This window comes from Rattus norvegicus, chromosome 15 (assembly GCF_021556685.1).
Source record: "Rattus norvegicus strain SHRSP/BbbUtx chromosome 15, alternate assembly SHRSP_T2T, whole genome shotgun sequence".
Taxonomy (NCBI): Eukaryota; Metazoa; Chordata; class Mammalia; order Rodentia; family Muridae; genus Rattus; species Rattus norvegicus.
Window position 1 is genome coordinate 90,094,919 of NC_141548.1, and position 17,282 is coordinate 90,112,200.

Consider the following 17,282-nt stretch of genomic DNA (forward strand, 5'->3'; position numbering starts at 1 on the left):
CTGTTGTTATGTCTCCCTTTTCATTTCTGATTTTGTTAATTTGGATACACTCTTTGGACCTCTGGTAAGTCTGGCTCAGGCTTTATCTATCTTGTTGATTTTTCTCAAAGAACGAGCTCTTGGTTTTGTTGATTCTTTGTATAGTCCGTTTTGTTTCTACTTGGTTGATTTCAGCCTTGAGTTTGATTATTTCCTGCCTTCTACTCTTCTTGGGTTTATTTATTCCCTTTCGTTCTAGAGCTTTCAGGTGTGCTATCAAGCTGCTGAAATATGCTCTCTCCTGTTTCTTTCTGCAGGCACTCAGAGCTATGAGTTTTCCTCTTAGCTCAGCTTTCATTGTGTCCCATAAGTTTGGGTATGTTGTACCTTCATTTTCATTAAATTCTAAGAAGTCTTTAATTTCTCTCTTTATTTCTTCCTTGACCAAGTTGTCACTGAGTAGAGCATTGTTCAACTTCCATGTATATGTGGGCTTTCGATCATTATTGTTTTTATTGAAGACCAGTCTTAGTGGATGGAGGTCTGATAGGATGCATGGGATTATTTCTTTCTGCCTATATCTGTTGAGGCCTGTTTTGTGACTGATTATATGTTCAGTTTGGGAGACAGTACCATGAGATACTGAGAAGAAGGTATATCCTTTTTTTAAGGATGGTATGTTTTATAAATATGTGTTAAATCCATTTGTTTCAAAACTTCTGTTAGTTTCTCTATGCCTCTGTTTAATTTCTGTTTCCATGATGTGTCCACTGATGAGAGTGGGGTATTGAAATCTCCTACTATTGTTGTGTGAGATGCAATGTGTGCTTTGAGCTTTAATAAGGTTTCTTTTACGTGTGTAGGTGCCCTCGTATTGGGAGCATAGATACTTAGGACTGAGAGTTCTTCTTGGTGGATTTTTCCTTTGATGAATATGAAGTGTCCTTCCTTATCTTTTTTGATGACTTTTGGTTGAAATTCAATTTTATTAGATAGTAGAATGACTACTCCAGCTTGCTTCTTCAGACCATTTGCTTGGAAAGTTGTTTTCCAGCCTTTCACTCTGAGGTAGTGTCTGACTTTGTCTCTGAAGTGTGTTTCCTGTAGGGAGCAGAATGCTGGGTCCTCATTGCATATCCAGTTTGCTAATCTGTGTCTTTTTATTGGAGAATTGAGTCCATTGATGTTGAGAGATATTAAGCAATAATGATTGTTGCTTCCTGTTTTATTCGTATTTGGATATGAGATTATGTTTGTGTGCTAGTCTTCTCTTTGTTTTGTTGCAAGACAATTAGTTTCTTGGTTTTTCTAGGGTTTAGCTTGCCTCCTTGTGTTGGGCTTTACCATTTATTATCTTTGTAGGGCTGGATTTGTAGAAAGATATTGTATAAATTTGGTTTTGTCATGGAATATCTTGGTTTTTCCATCTATGTTAATTGAGTGTTTTGCTGGGTACAGTATCCTGGCTGGCATTTGTGTTCTCTTAGGGTCTGTATGACATCTGTCCAGCATCTTCTGGCTTTCATAGTCTCTGGTGAGTAGTTTGGTGTAATTCTGATAGGTCTGCCTTTATATGCTACTTGACCTTTTCCCCTTACTGCTTTTAACATTATTTCTTTGTTTTGTGTGTTTGGTGTTTTAACTATTATGTGACAGGAGGAATTTCTCTTCTGGTTCAAACTAATTGGAGTTCTGTAGGCTTCTTGTACGTTTATGGGCATCTCTTTCTTTAGGTTAGGGAAGTTTTCTTCTATAATTTTGTTGAATATATTTACTGGGCCTTTAATTTGGGAATCTTCACTCTCTTCTATACCTATTATCCTGAGGTTTGATCTTCTCATTGCGTCCTGGATTTCCTGGATGCTTTGGACTAGGAATATTTTGCATTTTACATTATCTTTGACAGTTGTGTCGACGTTTTCTATGGTATCTTCTGCCCCTGAGATATTCTCTTCCATCTCTTGCATTCTGTTGGTGATGCTTGTATCTATAGCTCCTTGTCTCTTCTTTGGTTTTCTATATCCAGGATTCTCTCCCTTGTGCTTTCTTTATTGTTTCTATATCCATTTTTAAATCCGGGTCGGTTTTTTTCAATTCCTTCACCTGTTTGGTTGTGTTTTACTTCAATTCTTACAGGGAATTTTGTGTTTCTTCTTTAAGGGCTTCTAATTGTTTACCTGTGTTGTCCTGTATTTCTTTAAGGGAGTTATTTAGGTCCTTTTTATTTTATTTTTTTAATTATTTTTTTATTAACTTGAGTATTTCTTATTTACATTGCGAGTATTATTCCCTTTCCCGGTTTCCAGGCAAACCTCCCCCTAATGTCTGCCCCTCCCCTCCTTTATGGGTGTTCGCCTCCCCATCCTCCCCCCATTGGCGCCCTCCCCCCAACAATCTAGTTCACTGGGGGTTCAGTCTTAGCAGGACCCAGGGCTTCCCCTTCCACTGGTGCTCTTACTAGGATATTCATTGCTACCTATGAGGTCAGAGTCCAGGGTCAGTCCATGTATAGTCTTTAGGTAGTAGCTTAGTCCCTGGAAGCTCTGGTTGCTTGGCATTGTTGTACATATGGGGTCTCGAGCACCTTCAAGCTCTTCCAGTTCTTTCTCTGATTCCTTAAACGGGGGTCCTATTCTCAGTTCAGTGGTTTGCTGCTGGCATTCGCCTCTGTGTTTGCTGTATTCTGGCTGTGTCTCTCAGGAGCAATCTACATCCTGCTCCTGTTGGCCTGCACTTCTTTGCTTCATCCATCTTGTCTAATTGGGTGGCTGTATATGTATGGGCCACATGTGGGGCAGGCTCTGAATGGGTGTTCCTTCTGTGTCTGTTTTAATCTTTACCTCTCTATTCCCTGCCAAGGGTATTCTTCTTCCCCTTTTAAAGAAGGAGTGAAGCATTCACATTTTGATCATCCGTCTTGAGTTTCATTTGTTCTAGGCATCTAGGGTAATTCAAGCATTTGGGCTAATAGCCACTTATCAATGAGTGCATACCATGCGTGTTTTTCTGTGATTGGGTTACCTCACTCAGGATGATATTTTCCAGTTCCAAACATTTGCCTCCGAATTTCATAAAGTCATTGTTTTTGATAGCTGAGTAATATTCCAATGTGTAGATGTACCACATTTTCTGTATCCATTCCTCTGTTGAAGGGCATCTGGGTTCTTTCCAGCTTCTGGCTATTATAAATAAGGCTACATGAACATAGTGGAGCACGTGTCTTTTTTATATGTTGGGGCATCTTTTGGGTATATGCCCAAGATAGGTATAGCTGGATGCTCAGGCAGTTCAATGTCCAATTTTCTGAGGAACCTCCAGACTGATTTCTAGAATGGTTGTACTAGTCTGCAATCCCACCAACAATGGAGGAGTGTTCCTCTTTCTCCACATCCTTGTCAGCATTTGTTGTCACCTAAGTTTTTGATCTTAGCCATTCTCACTGGTGTGAGGTGAAATCTCAGGGTTGTTTTGATTTGCATTTCCCTTATGACTAAAGATGTTGAACATTTCAGCCATTCGGCATTCCTCAGCTGTGAATTCTTTGTTTAGCTCTGAACCCCATTTTTAATAGGGTTATTTGTCTCCCTGCGGTCTAACTTCTTGAGTTCTTTGTATATTTTAGACATAAGGCCTCTATCTGTTGTAGGATTGGTAAATATCTTTTCCCAATCTGTTGGTTGCCGTTTTGTCCTAACCACAGTGTCCTTTGCCTTACAGAAGCTTTGCAGTTTTATGAGATCCCATTTGTCGATTCTTGATCTTAGAGCATAAGCCATTGGTGTTTTGTTCAGGAAATTTTTTCCAGTGCCCATGTTTTCCAGATGCTTCCCTAGTTTTTCTTCTATTAGTTTGAGTGTATCTGGTTTGATGTGGAGGTCCTTGATCCACTTGGACTTAAGCTTTGTACAGGGTGATAAGCATGGATCGATCCGCATTCTTCTACATGTTGAACCAGCACCATTTGCTGAAAATGCTATCTTTTTTCCATTTGATGGTTTTGGCTCCTTTGTCAAAAATCAAGTGACCATAGGTGTGTGGGTTCATTTCTGGGTCTTCAATTCTGTTCCATTGGTCCATCTGTCTGTCTCTGTACCAATACCATGCAGTTTTTATCACTATTGTAATACTGCTTGAGTTCAGTGATAGTGATTCTCCCTGAAGTCATTTTATTGGTGAGGATAGGTTTAGCTATCCTGGGTTTTTTGTTATTCCAGATGAATTTGCAAATTGTTCTGTCTAACTCTTTCAAGAATTAGATTGTTATTTTGATGGGGATTGCATTGAAACTGTAGATCCCTTTTGGTAAAATGGCCATTTTTACTATATTAATCCTGCCAATCCATGAGCATGGGAGATCTTTCCATCTTCTGAGGTCTTCTTCAGTTTCTTTCTTCAGAGTCTTGAAGTTCTTATTGTACAGATCTTTTACTTGCTTGGTTAAAGTCACACCGAGGTACTTTATATTATTTGGATCTATTATGAAGGGTGTCGTTTCCCTAATTTCTTTCTTGGCTTGTTTCTCTTTTGTGTAGAGGAAGGCTACTGATTTATTTGAGTTAATTTTATACCCAGCCACTTTGCTGAAGTTGTTTATCAGCTTTAGTAGTTCTCTAGTGGAACTTTTGGGATCACTTAAATATACTATCATATCATCTGCAAATAGTGATATTTTGACTTCTTCTTTTCTGATCTGTATCCCCTTGACCTCCTTTTATTGTCTGATTGCTCTGGCTAGAAATTCAACAACTATATTGAATAAGTAGGGAGAGAGTGGGCAGCCTTGTCTAGTCCCTGATTTTAGTGGGATTGCTTCAAGTTTCTCTCCATTTAGTTTAATGTTAGCAACTGGTTTGCTGTATATGGCTTTTACTATGTTTAGGTGTGGGCCTTGAATTCCTATTCTTTCCAGGACTTTTATCATGAAGGGGTGTTGAATTTTGTCAAATGCTTTCTCAGCATCTAATGAAATGATCATGTGGTTTTGTTCTTTCAGTTTGTTTATATAATGGATCACGTTGATGGTTTTCCGTATATTAAACCATCCCTGCATGCCTGGGATGAAGCCTACTTGATCATGGTGGATGATTGTTTTGATGTGCTCTTGGATTCGGTTTGCCAGAATTTTATTGAGTATTTTTGCGTCGATATTCATAAGGGAAATTGGTCTGAAGTTCTCTTTCTTTGTTGGGTCTTTGTGTGGTTTAGGTATAAGAGTAATTGTGGCTTCACAGAAGGAATTCGGTAGTGATCCATCTGTTTCAATTTTGTGGAATAGTTTGGATAGTATTGGTATGAGGTCTTCTATGAAGGTCTGATAGAATTCTGCACTAAACCCGTCTGGACCTGGGCTCTTTTTGGCTGGGAGACCTTTAATGACTGCTTCTATTTCCTTAGGAGTTATGGGGTTGTTTAACTGGTTTATCTGTTCCTGATTTAACTTCGGTACCTGGTATCTGTCTAGGAAATTGTACATTTCCTGCAGATTTTCAAGTTTTGTTGAACATAGGCTTTTATAGTATGATCTGATGATTTTTTGAATTTCCTCTGAATCTGTAGTTATGTTTCCCTTTTCATTTCTGATTTTGTTAATTTGGACACACTCTCTGTGTCCTCTCATTAGTCTGGCTAAGGGTTTATCTATCTTGTTGATTTTCTCAAAGAACCAACTTTTGGTTCTGTTGATTCTTTCTATGGTCCTTTTTGTTTCTACTTGGTTGATTTCAGCTCTGAGTTTGATTATTTCCTGCCTTCTACTCCTCCTGGGTGTATTTGCTTCTTTTTGTTCTAGAGCTTTTAGGTGTGCTGTCAAGCTGCTGACATATGCTCTTTCCTGTTTCTTTCTGCAGGCACTCAGCGCTATGAGTTTTCCTCCTAGCACAGCTTTCATTGTGTCCCATAAGTTTGGGTATGCTGTACCTTCATTTTCATTAAATTCTAAAAAGTCTTTAATTTCTTTCTTTATTTCTTCCTTGACCAGGTTATCATTGAGTAGAGCATTGTTCAATTTCCACATATTTGTGGGCGTTCTTCCCTTATTGTTATTGAAGACCAGCTTTAGGCCGTGGTGGTCTGATAGCACGCATGGGATTATTTCTATCTTTCTGTATATTTAGGCCCTTATTAAAGTTCTCCATCATTATCTTAAAATGTGGTTTTTTAAATCCAAATCTTGCTTTTCTGGTGTGTTTTGCTATCCAGTATTTTCTTTGGTGGGAGAATTGGGTTCTCATGATTCCAAGTAGTCTTGGTTTCTATTGCTTAGGTTCCTGTGCTTGCCTCTAGCCTTTGGTTATTTCTGGGGTTTGCTTGTCTTGCTGTTTCTGACAGTGGCCTGACCCTTCTGAAGGCCTCTGTGTCAGCCCTCCTATAGCACTGTTTTCCTGTTTTCTTTCAGCCTTTTGTGAGAACAGCTCCTCTGATCTCAGGTGTCTAGGCACTCCCTGTTATTGTCTTTTGAGCTCTTGGCAAGGGCAGGAATCAGAACGTTCCTGCCTTTGATTGCTCCTAGGTCTTTGGGCCCATGGGGCTTAGTTGGCACTAGGCGATTCCCTCTTTTGTTGTTTGGAATGTGGGCAGAGGGTAGTCTCCCCTAATTTCTCAGGAGTGTCTGCAATTCTGAAGGTCCAGCTCTCTCCCCAATGGGATTTGGGTGCAAGGAATTGTTTGGCAAGTTCTGTTCAGTCCTGGGCACAGATCAGAACTGCAGGAACTGATGCTTGCCTGTTCCTATGTTCCTGTGTCCAGAGGTAGGGTGCAGTTTCCCCTTGGACTAGTGATGTGGGCAGAGGTGTGCAGAAGTGTAAGTCTGTCTGTGACCTCAGGGTATCTGCACATCTGGTTCAGCTCTCTCCCCCACCAGATTTGGGTACAGGGAACTGTGGGATGGTATCAGTTCAGTCAATTTATTATTTCTTAATTTTATTATATGGCATATTAACAATTCCTGATTAATTAGAAAACACTAAATATTAACTTAGAGAAAAAAATCTACCTATTTTCTAGTTTTTCTCTTTTATTTCCCTCCAATATCGCTAAGCAGTGGCTGCGGACTAAGCTGCTGAACAGTATTGTAGTTAAAAATGAAAGCCTCGGGCTTGAAAGTAAAATATGTTCAGTATCTTCTCTTGACTCAAAACAGAAGCCCTGCTTTAACGGCAAATACAAAAATAGTTTATTCTGGGCTGGATACAAGTGACATGCTCCCATGAGCTCAGATTCAAATTGCTTTGAATGAGATTTCCAAAGAAGAAGGAAATTGCAGTAACTGCTATATACAGGGAACAAAGGTAACTGCTATCAACACATTCTGTGTGTATGTTAGTTCATTGCACAGGTTGGCTGAGAGCCAGGAAAACATGTGACTGGGATGGACTGAGCAGGTATTCCGATGACAAGAAGAGTCACGTTCTATTTTTGACATTATGGAGAGTTTCCAATACACACCCCACATTATGCCTTAGTAGTCCTGAGTACCTTATGCCATACACAAAAGTTAAATCTCCCGGTAGGAGCAGTCCTTTGTATGCTTCTTGCTTAACAGACTCTTTCAATGGTTTCTTCACCTTTTGACAACGTATAACTAAAACCAGTGCTACTTCAGAGTGACCGAAGCTAGAGGCGAAAATGAAATGATTTCATATGAAAATGAAATGTGAACTTTGATATCGTTTTTGCTTTTATAAATGGATTCTCAGTTTAAGGTTAATAACTTTAAAACCACCAAGGATATCACATACATTGATTTTTTCCCCCTCTTTCAAGATTGTCCTTTGAATGAAAACGGCACTGGGGTCATGATAATTTTACTCTTTTCAAGCTTCAATTTAACTTTAAGAGGAATTGATTGTTCCCTGCATATAATAAATTCGATGGTCGATGTCACTTAACTATCGTTCATTATAAAAGGAACCTTAACTGAAGGTTTTTATTGAATAATCTTCTGAAAAGTTGGGGTGATTTTTTTGCATTATTTTGTGAATTTTTATTTAAAAAATTATTAGTTTTATCTACCAATAATTAAAGTATAGTGGCTGCTTGATTCTATAACATTTATTAGGATATGTTATTGTTCACTGGTGAAAAATGATCCTGGTGTTTTATCATAGCAATAAGTACATGTTCAAAGGAGACAGACATACTTTAAGCATCAAGGATGTGTCTCATCATTGGTGATATTTCTGCTCCTCAATTTTTTGCTTCATTTACTGGAAGTAATGTGTGAATAATGGATCATTCAAAATATAGTATAAGTGTTCAAAAATTAAAGAAAACTACTTGTCAAATACAATTGTGATTTCAAATACATGACTATTCAGAAAAGTTGAAACCAACCAGTTCTGTTCCTACAGAAACAGGCAATAAAGAGAACATCAAACAATCAAAAAAATAATCAAAAAACTATAGACTGTTCTAGAGTAGTGCCTCCCTTTAGATCTCAGAGGTTTTCTAATAGTCTTTGTGTTGAAGTGAACTGGCAAAAATTAAAGAGACTAGACAAAGTAGAAGAGAGCTAAATCACTGACCACATGAAGTTAACAGGATATTGGAGCTTCCCTCTTTATTTTCCAGTTGTCACAAGAGGAGTTCTGCTTCTTATTTTTTCCAAGGTACACTGATTCATTGTAAAGTCAAATATTAATGCAGTGAATATTCAGAGAATTATCAGATGCAACTTTGAACACACTTTAAGTCCCAATCACACACCGACTATATTTCTTATGAAAAATACATTTAATTTAATATTCATTTTAATCTTATATAGGAGAAAAACGAGATATCGTTTTATTTTAATAAATATCCACAAGTGGTTTAATGTTTATTTATTTATTATACACCCTTTATCCTGTGAATGGTCATTAAAATGCTCATCTTGAGAAGCAACAGTAAGTAATCACAAACGTGAAAAATGTAAATTCTTTCCAATTCGTGCTTATAAAACTTCAGTCACAACATTAGGAATGGTGTTTCTATGTATACAGTGATAAATACTTGACTTTATGAAAGTTCAAAATTTGGTTAAGTAACTAATATCAAAGTGATGAAAATAGACTTATTGGATATCTCGTGAGGATTTCAGCTTCTCAAATGAGCAAACCATCTAACTTGAGGAAGGTTGGTTGTGTTGACTGTAGAACAAAAGGAACAGTGACCATTCTCTATGATTTGGGCAGCTTTTCATTACATTTTGCTGTATACAATACTGAATATCACCAGATGAACAGATATACTAAGGACACAACACAGCATTATTCTGGTTCCAAACACAACAGTACAAACACCAAGAAATAAGCTGTTATTGAAAGATATCACATATTCTTATTCAGTTTTTTTATGATTTGCTATTGAGTTTTGGAAAATTAGATGCACTGTTAGGGTATTATTTGTGGCTACTAAAAACATGAAAACTTACACTGTTCTACCCAATTTCATACCAAATACCACAGTTTTCCCACTGGGTTTATTTGCTCAGATTACTTCAGTAGCGCATATTTTGTAATGATAGTCAACATTATATTTGTGAAGAGAGTGATTCAGATTATGTAAAAAAACAATTTCCAAAATGCCTTTATATTAGACCTTACTTTGACTTTTGACAATAATATTTATGTTTTGAGCAAATATTGTATTGCTGGGAGATGACTCCAACTTCCCATCACTGGTTCTGATCCTTACACAAATCTTCAGAGGAGATGTAAAGTATAGTTTAGAAGACATTCAGTTTATTTCAAGGACCATGAGACAATTTCAGGAAAAGCCTTATGTAATCACATAGTCAAAAGTAACCGATGCCTACTTGTTTGAAATCATGAGGCGTTTCAAAGTATTATTCCCCTCTTAGCATAATTCAGTGAAAGGAAACCAAGCAGGTATGTGCAGTTCAGTTTAAACAACTGGTTATAATAGGATGAATGCAATTATATGCTACTTAATTAAAGGAAAAATATTTTCTTTTAACGATTCCCATCGCTTGCTTGTATTTTTCTCGGTGGCTCAGTCTCTGAGAGCTCTCAGGGTTTCAGGTTAGTTGACTCTGCTGTTCTTCCTGGGAAGCTGGGTGGAACTCTGTGAGCTGGGACAGGGAAAGGGGGCAGCATTTGACATGTAAGTAAATAAGTAAATAAATAAATAAATAGATAAATAAATAAATAAATAACTTCCCCTATTTTTACTTTTGCTATTATAAGCACAGCATTCCTCCTTTCATTTACCATCCACAGACTTTCCCATATACCTCCCCGTCGCTGATGTTACATGTATCATTCATAGATATATACGCACATATACACACACCTAGACAGACATAAATATATTCCCTCAAATTTATAAGTGCTTCCTTCTGTACTTGCATGTATTAGTCACATTGCTTGTATGTAGGTTTACTGATTGTCTGGTGTTAGATAAGTAATTACTGTCCGTGTTCCTGAAGGACAATATGTCTCCTGTTGTTATAACTCCTTAATGGCCTACGGACTTTATGTAGGATTGAAGCCTCAAGCTTTCTTCCATGCAGCTTAGGCTGCTTATGTTTGTTGTCTTTGTGGAGATAATGTTTAGGAAGTTGTATTGGCATGAATTTATGGTTGAAGGTAACAGATTTTCACACCAAACTCCTGAGTCCTCTCTTACAAAAGTTCATTTTTCCCCTAGGCAATGTGAGCCGAATCTTAGTCACTAGAGTATTTGTCAGATGCATCCATTAGGATAGGCTCCACAACTCTGCCCTTTGATCGGATGGATGTGGTTTTCTGAAATTGTCTCCTTCACAAAGAGAAGGTCCCTCATAAAGGGTGAGCATCACAGCTATTTTTGGAGATGAGGAAAATGCGTATAGGGATTTCAATGGTTTAGTAAATGGTGTGGTTGTATCGTGTACTTTTTAGAGTAATGACTTCGCCCTGTGTTCTGAGTTCTTTATACTCAAACTGATTTGGCTATTGCTGCTCTTGTTTTGTACACTGGTAAATTGTTTGCTCTGCTCTAGGTTGGTCTGATTTTATTTGGACATTTAGAAGGTGATATTGAACATTATACTGCTATTGTATCACCTTTGCATAATGGTAGCTTCCAGGGGAAATAGATAATTAAGAAAAACACTATTTACCTTTCTTCTACTGCTACTTAAGTACATATTCAGTAGCTAATCACTGAGGCATTCACCATCGCAATGTTATTTTGAAATATATATACATATATACACATGCATATATACATGTACATATATATATGTATATATGTGTTAGCAATTATGTGTAAGTATATAGGCTATACCAAATTTTAGCTTAAATAACCTCAAGAAAAAAGAATCATACAGTTACACATACCATTATTTAATTAGTTTTAGTTGTTATAATCACAGAAACATGTTTTCAAAAACCTGAATTTAATTTTACCTCATGTAATATTTTTAGAGTCTTAGTGTTTGCTATAAAAATGAGCATCACAAAGCATCTGTGGACACGGTAGAGTGGGAGTTTTAAATACTTATTTTATATAAATGTTGGCGATACAACCATTCTGTGTGAATATTTTTAAATATATGTTAATCACCTCCAAGAAACAAAAGCTATTAAATACTAAAATATCCAGGGGTATGGATTTGAAGCAAAAAACTAAGCCTTTGAAAGAAGACAATAAAATAATTAAAAAAATGCTTCTTGCCTTTGGAATATTTTTCATGCATCAGTAAAAGTCTTTTCCACAAAGTAATAGAACAAAATGTAATTAGAAAATGGCAGTCAATTACTCCTGGAAGTATTTCTATTTATCTCCATTAAAATGTTGCTAAGCTTAAAGACAAATGCTCTGTGAGTGTGCATTTGTCAGATAAGAATTCTGAATAAATAGTGCTCTTAAAATTAGCACAAATCACCTAAGAGAATGTTAGCACATAAAATAAGTCAAGAAGGAGGGATAAAAGGAGGGCAGAAGATAATGCCAGTAGGCTCTTGTACAGTAGTAAAGATTATGTCTGTGTTTCCAGTTTATCTAAAAATATGAACATAAAATTTATCTTTCCTATTTTTTCCTGATACAAGGCATTCTTATTCCCACATAATGAATGGGCCAGCATTTTTCAATGAGTTTACATTCTTCTATAAAATAATTTATGAAGGAACTTAAGAAATGCATCATGGAGAAATGATCACACAAGTTTACAATTTTGTTTTGTTTCAATATTATGAAGAACACTACATGTACCTTAAACGTAGTTAAATTAAAGGGACAAACCATAGTAACTCACTAACTAGTCTTACAGATGGAAGGCTGACAACATCCTATGCCCCCTGTCTTTCTCGCTGTTAGAAAGTAATATTTCCATTGCCATATTTTCCAGTTCGGAGTGCATAGTATATGTTCTTTTGCTGATAAATGCCACCCTCTTTATACAATAATATATGGATATCTCATTACAGCTCTCTTATATGTAATGTTTGTGTTCTTGCAATTTAACCCTGATCTGATGTTCTTCTACATCTCTATGAATTTCACTTGCTTACATATCTGCTATATCAACTCACTTATTTTTCCATATATGTGCTACATAATTTTAATCTGTGAGTTTAGTATTCTAAATTATTCCTGATGAGTCATGCTTCAGCTCTTTCACAGAAAACATCATGCTTAAAATATTTTAATTCACAGAGTCTTCATAACTAAGGACAGAAAGAAAAGCATTTCTCCAGCCAAGGTCTCTGCCACTAATACTCAGGACCAATGACTGTCAATGTCTGAATGTTCTGGTGGCTCCTACAACGAAGATGTCTCTAAAGAGACATAATGTTGCCTAACCTTTTCTTTCCTTAAATTACTAATTCCCAAGGTTATCCCTTCCTTTCCTTTTGCTTCTTTCCTTACTACCTTCCTTCCTTCGATCTATTCTTCTTCCCACCCACATCCCTTCATCCATCCATCCATCCATCCATCCATCCATCCATCCATCCATCCATCCTTTCTTTCTTTCCTTGTCGTCCATCCTCCCTTGTAGAGGAATTTTAACCCAGCAACATGGATGCTCTGGCAAGGGATCACATCCAAACACTTTCTAGGTCTGTATGATCTGGCAGGAAAACAAACATACCCTTGATACACACTTTTAATCCTAAACAATGTAGATAAGCTTAGTGGTGTGGGAGTCAATGCAGTAACTGCAGTGTAGTGCAGTGCAGTTGTGTTCATTCCTGAGTTCATACAGTTCAGTGATGATCAGCACAGGCAGTTGAAGCCGGAGAAGAAAAAAGATCCCGAAGATTAGAACAGATGGCCAGAATTGGTTTGAGGCCAAGAACAATTCAGCGAGAAGCTGAGAGTAGCCACTTGGAATCAGTCAGCCGGAAGAGGAGTTGGGAGCCAAAACAGCTGAGTTCAACAAGCTAGGCACCATTCAGAAAGAATCAGAAAGTGTGTGAGATAGTTCAGCAGTAGGCCTCTGAGGTGACAGTTACATCTGGTAAATAAAAGTTACATTTACAGTTCCTGATCCTTTTATTTTCATTTTTGAGAAAAGGAATCTATTAACTGTGGCTAAGATAACCAAAGATAAGTTTGAACTTTTGATCCATTCACCATTTTCTCCAGGTTCCTGAGATATTATACAATAGCTATCAAACATAGTCAGGGTTTTATGCATCCTAGGCAGCATTGTAGCAACAGAGGTGCATCCTCTAGCAACTTGTGTTGTTCTTCATGATTGACACATGATTTGATTGAAGATTTTGTTGCTGATGTTGTAAAGGCTATCCTCCCATGACAATAGTTGCAAGAGAACAGACAATATGAGTCTTTTTGTTTGTTTGTTTTATTTTATTTTATTTTTTAACAATTTTTTACAAGGTGATCTTCATTAGTAATTGTGTGTGTAAAAGAACAAAGTTGAACATCAATATCTGTTAAACAAATATATATTTGTATTTAATAGCAATAAAATTCAGTTTCAAAGGTGTTTTCAATAGGGAAATGAATCTCTGGAACATACTATCCTCTTAGAAAAATCAATAAGCTTTCTCTTTTATAAGATATCAAGGTGGTAAACAAGCTTTGGAACAAAGTATTTTTAATGCAAAGCTAGACAAGAAATGCCCAGTGAGTCAGTGTATAGAGTAGTCCAATAGGAAATGTTTTTCCATGTTCTGTTAGATCTCACGGCAACCCATTAAAGTAGAAGGCTGACCAATTTTTTTTAACTCTTTGCTCAGCCATAAAGGAAAGTCAAGTGCTAGGAAAGAAAGAAATTTCACTAAACTTTGTACAAGACAGAACAGATAAGAAATAAGAAGCTGTGGTCCTTAGGTCAATTTTATCCCTTTTATGTCTGTGGTGGTTTAAATAAAATAGTCCACATAGTATGTGGATTTCATTTCTTGATTCTCAGTTGGTACCACTATTTGGGTAAGTAGAGGAGTGTGACTTTGTAAAGGAAGTTTGTCACTGGAAGCAGGGTTTGAGGTTCTAAAAGTCACCGCTATTCCAAATTCTATATCTTGGTTTCCTGCTAGCAATTGATGTGAACTGCAGCTTCTTCTGGTTACTATGTATGCCTGCTGCCAAGATGCTTGGTTGTAACTTTGGTGGAATACTATTTCTATGGAAGTATAAGTTCAAATAAACCTTTTCGTTTATAATTTGACTTTATCATAATGTTTTATTTTTTTAATACTTAATATACTAACCATTTGGGAAATCTTTAAAGACCCTGTCTATGTTGGAGCCAAGGGATATCTGTGCCACAGGACTTGGATTGTAATCTTCACTAAGGATACAAACTATATCCTTGTCTCTGCAGAGGGAAAGGAGCCTCAGGTGAGGTAGCTGCTTGGCACCAAGTGTGTTATTACATAATTGCCTTGGGTTACACCAGTCAGCAATGTGAGAAGTCAATAAGTCAAAAGCTGAGAGAGCAGAATATATATATATATATATATGTGTGTGTGTGTGTGTGTGTGTGTGTGTGTGTGTGTGTGTGTAGTATTGCCAATACAAGCTTGCTACCCATTTAATAATATGGGTAATAATGAAGTAATAATAAGGCGATGTAAAATATAGGAGGAGATTCCATTGCAGACATCATTGATTATCAAATAAAAAAATTGGTTTATATAAATAACTAAGTTCACATTAAGGTCAATATGAAAATTAAAAAAGTATTCTGAAAATGAATTACAGTGCACTTAGCTTACTTGGGGAGGGTAGAGGAAATCTCATACAAAAGATCAAAAATGAATAGATTAATATTACGAATTATCAAAATTCCAATGATTTCTCTTTATATGAACATATTCTACAATTGTGTCCATATGCCATTGATAAGAGCTTCTTATTTCAGAAAGAAATCAGGCTATATTTATGTATTTAGGAATGTACATATATAATTATATATTAAGTATATATATTGTAGTTGTATTTACAGATATAAATATATGTGTATGTATGTTTGTATGTGAGAATATATTCGAACAGAGCGCATGTGGGTGTGTGTGGAGAGGAGGAAATAATCTCATAACATTATAATCTCAAAAAAACCCCGAAAAGTATTTTCGAGAAGTTTCAACTCCTATATCCATACAACCACCCCCACTGTTTTCCCCTACACTTTTTAAAATTACTAAGAAGATTTTAGCATGAATTTTGTGACTAAAACACCAATTTTGATAATATGAATCATATTTATTGTCTATAAATCTTTTCTGTAAAATTTTCTATATTTAGTTATAGATTAACCAGTTATTTTATTTATTCTCTTGTTCTATCCCAAAATTATTTTGTAAATATCCTGAAGACAAAAGTATTTCATTTTGCCATTCTCACCTTAATAATCACATTTATCCAAGCTACTTCCTTCTGTTATGTTTAGTTGTACTAATGAGGAGAGGCAAAATGCCTGAGTTGCCTCTCATCCATTAGAACATAGAATAAGTCCTCTGGCTAGCACAAGTAGTTAAATAAAGGCTGAAGTTAGATATCATTGTCCCTGTGGCTGATGGGGTGGTGGAAGAAATTTTGTTACAATTTATATTTGGCAGCCTAGTTTCTTTCATTTTGATTTTAATTTTGTATGTGTGTGTGCGTGTGTGTGTGTGTCTGTGTGTTTGTGCGTGTGCATGTGTGCGTGTGCGTGTGTGTCTGACTCTGTGTGTGTGTGTCTGTGTGTCTGTGTGTGCGTGTGTGTGTGATATAGGCATGTGAGTACAAACATGTTTGTGGTTGTGCTAAGCAATATGAACACACGTTTATTCAGTAGACATAACTGTCTTATCTTCTATGGTATATTTTGAGATACAGTGGCAAACTGAATCTGGGACTCACCATTTTAGCCACACCAGATGGCATCCACCTGTCTCTGCCTTCACCCAGAACTGTACTGAGAGATTCACACTCCTGTACCCAGCACTTACGTGGGCCTAGATATCCAGGCTGATGTCTTTATGGATGTGCAACAAACATTTAAGCCACTAGGCCTTCCCCACATATTGGCAATTGAGATAATTATGAAATTTAGAATGATTCTTTGTTGTGTTTTTATATATTAAACTAGTGAATAGGGCTGATGATTAATCTTGTACTTAATGTTTGTATAGATATATGTAAGAAATTATATATATAGAGAGAGAGAAATCAAACTTTAAATGAAACATACATAAAATATTAAATACATAAAATATTTAACAGCATTTGTATAGCACCTAATTATGGAAACATTGTTACATTTTATTATGTTTACTTAAATTCCACTATTGTATATTATGATAGTGTGAAAGCTTTTAATCATTTAAGAATATTTAATATAATGATTTTTATAAAAATTTATAAAATGGCAACTTTTTGTCTGAATATGTAGGAACAAATTTAAATTATAAGCATACAAGAAAAAGCAGAATTCATATAGCATTACACTGTATTGGAAGTAAAAGAACACTTTAAAATAAACTTCAATTTCAATTAGGTATAGTAATATGAAAGTAGATATAATGCTGTTTAGAGATATCGAGATATTTACTCTGTGGTCATGTTAAATACATTTTTCAATGTAGAAAAATCAACCCACATTATAAATAACACACCAATATTCACATATAATAAAATAATTTCATAATTTTCTTGCCTTGACAGTTTCTCATCTAACACAAGGAACATGTTCTCAACATTATGAGCATTTATCGGAAGATTTAAATTTCCTTTATGTGCTTTTAAGGTAGAGAGGTTGCATCAAAATATAGCACAAGGGAATTATTCTTTGCTTGGCTTTTGTATTTTATTTTATATAATTCTGATCTTCTAAATTAGAGGGAAGTTAATGAATTCCTCATTTG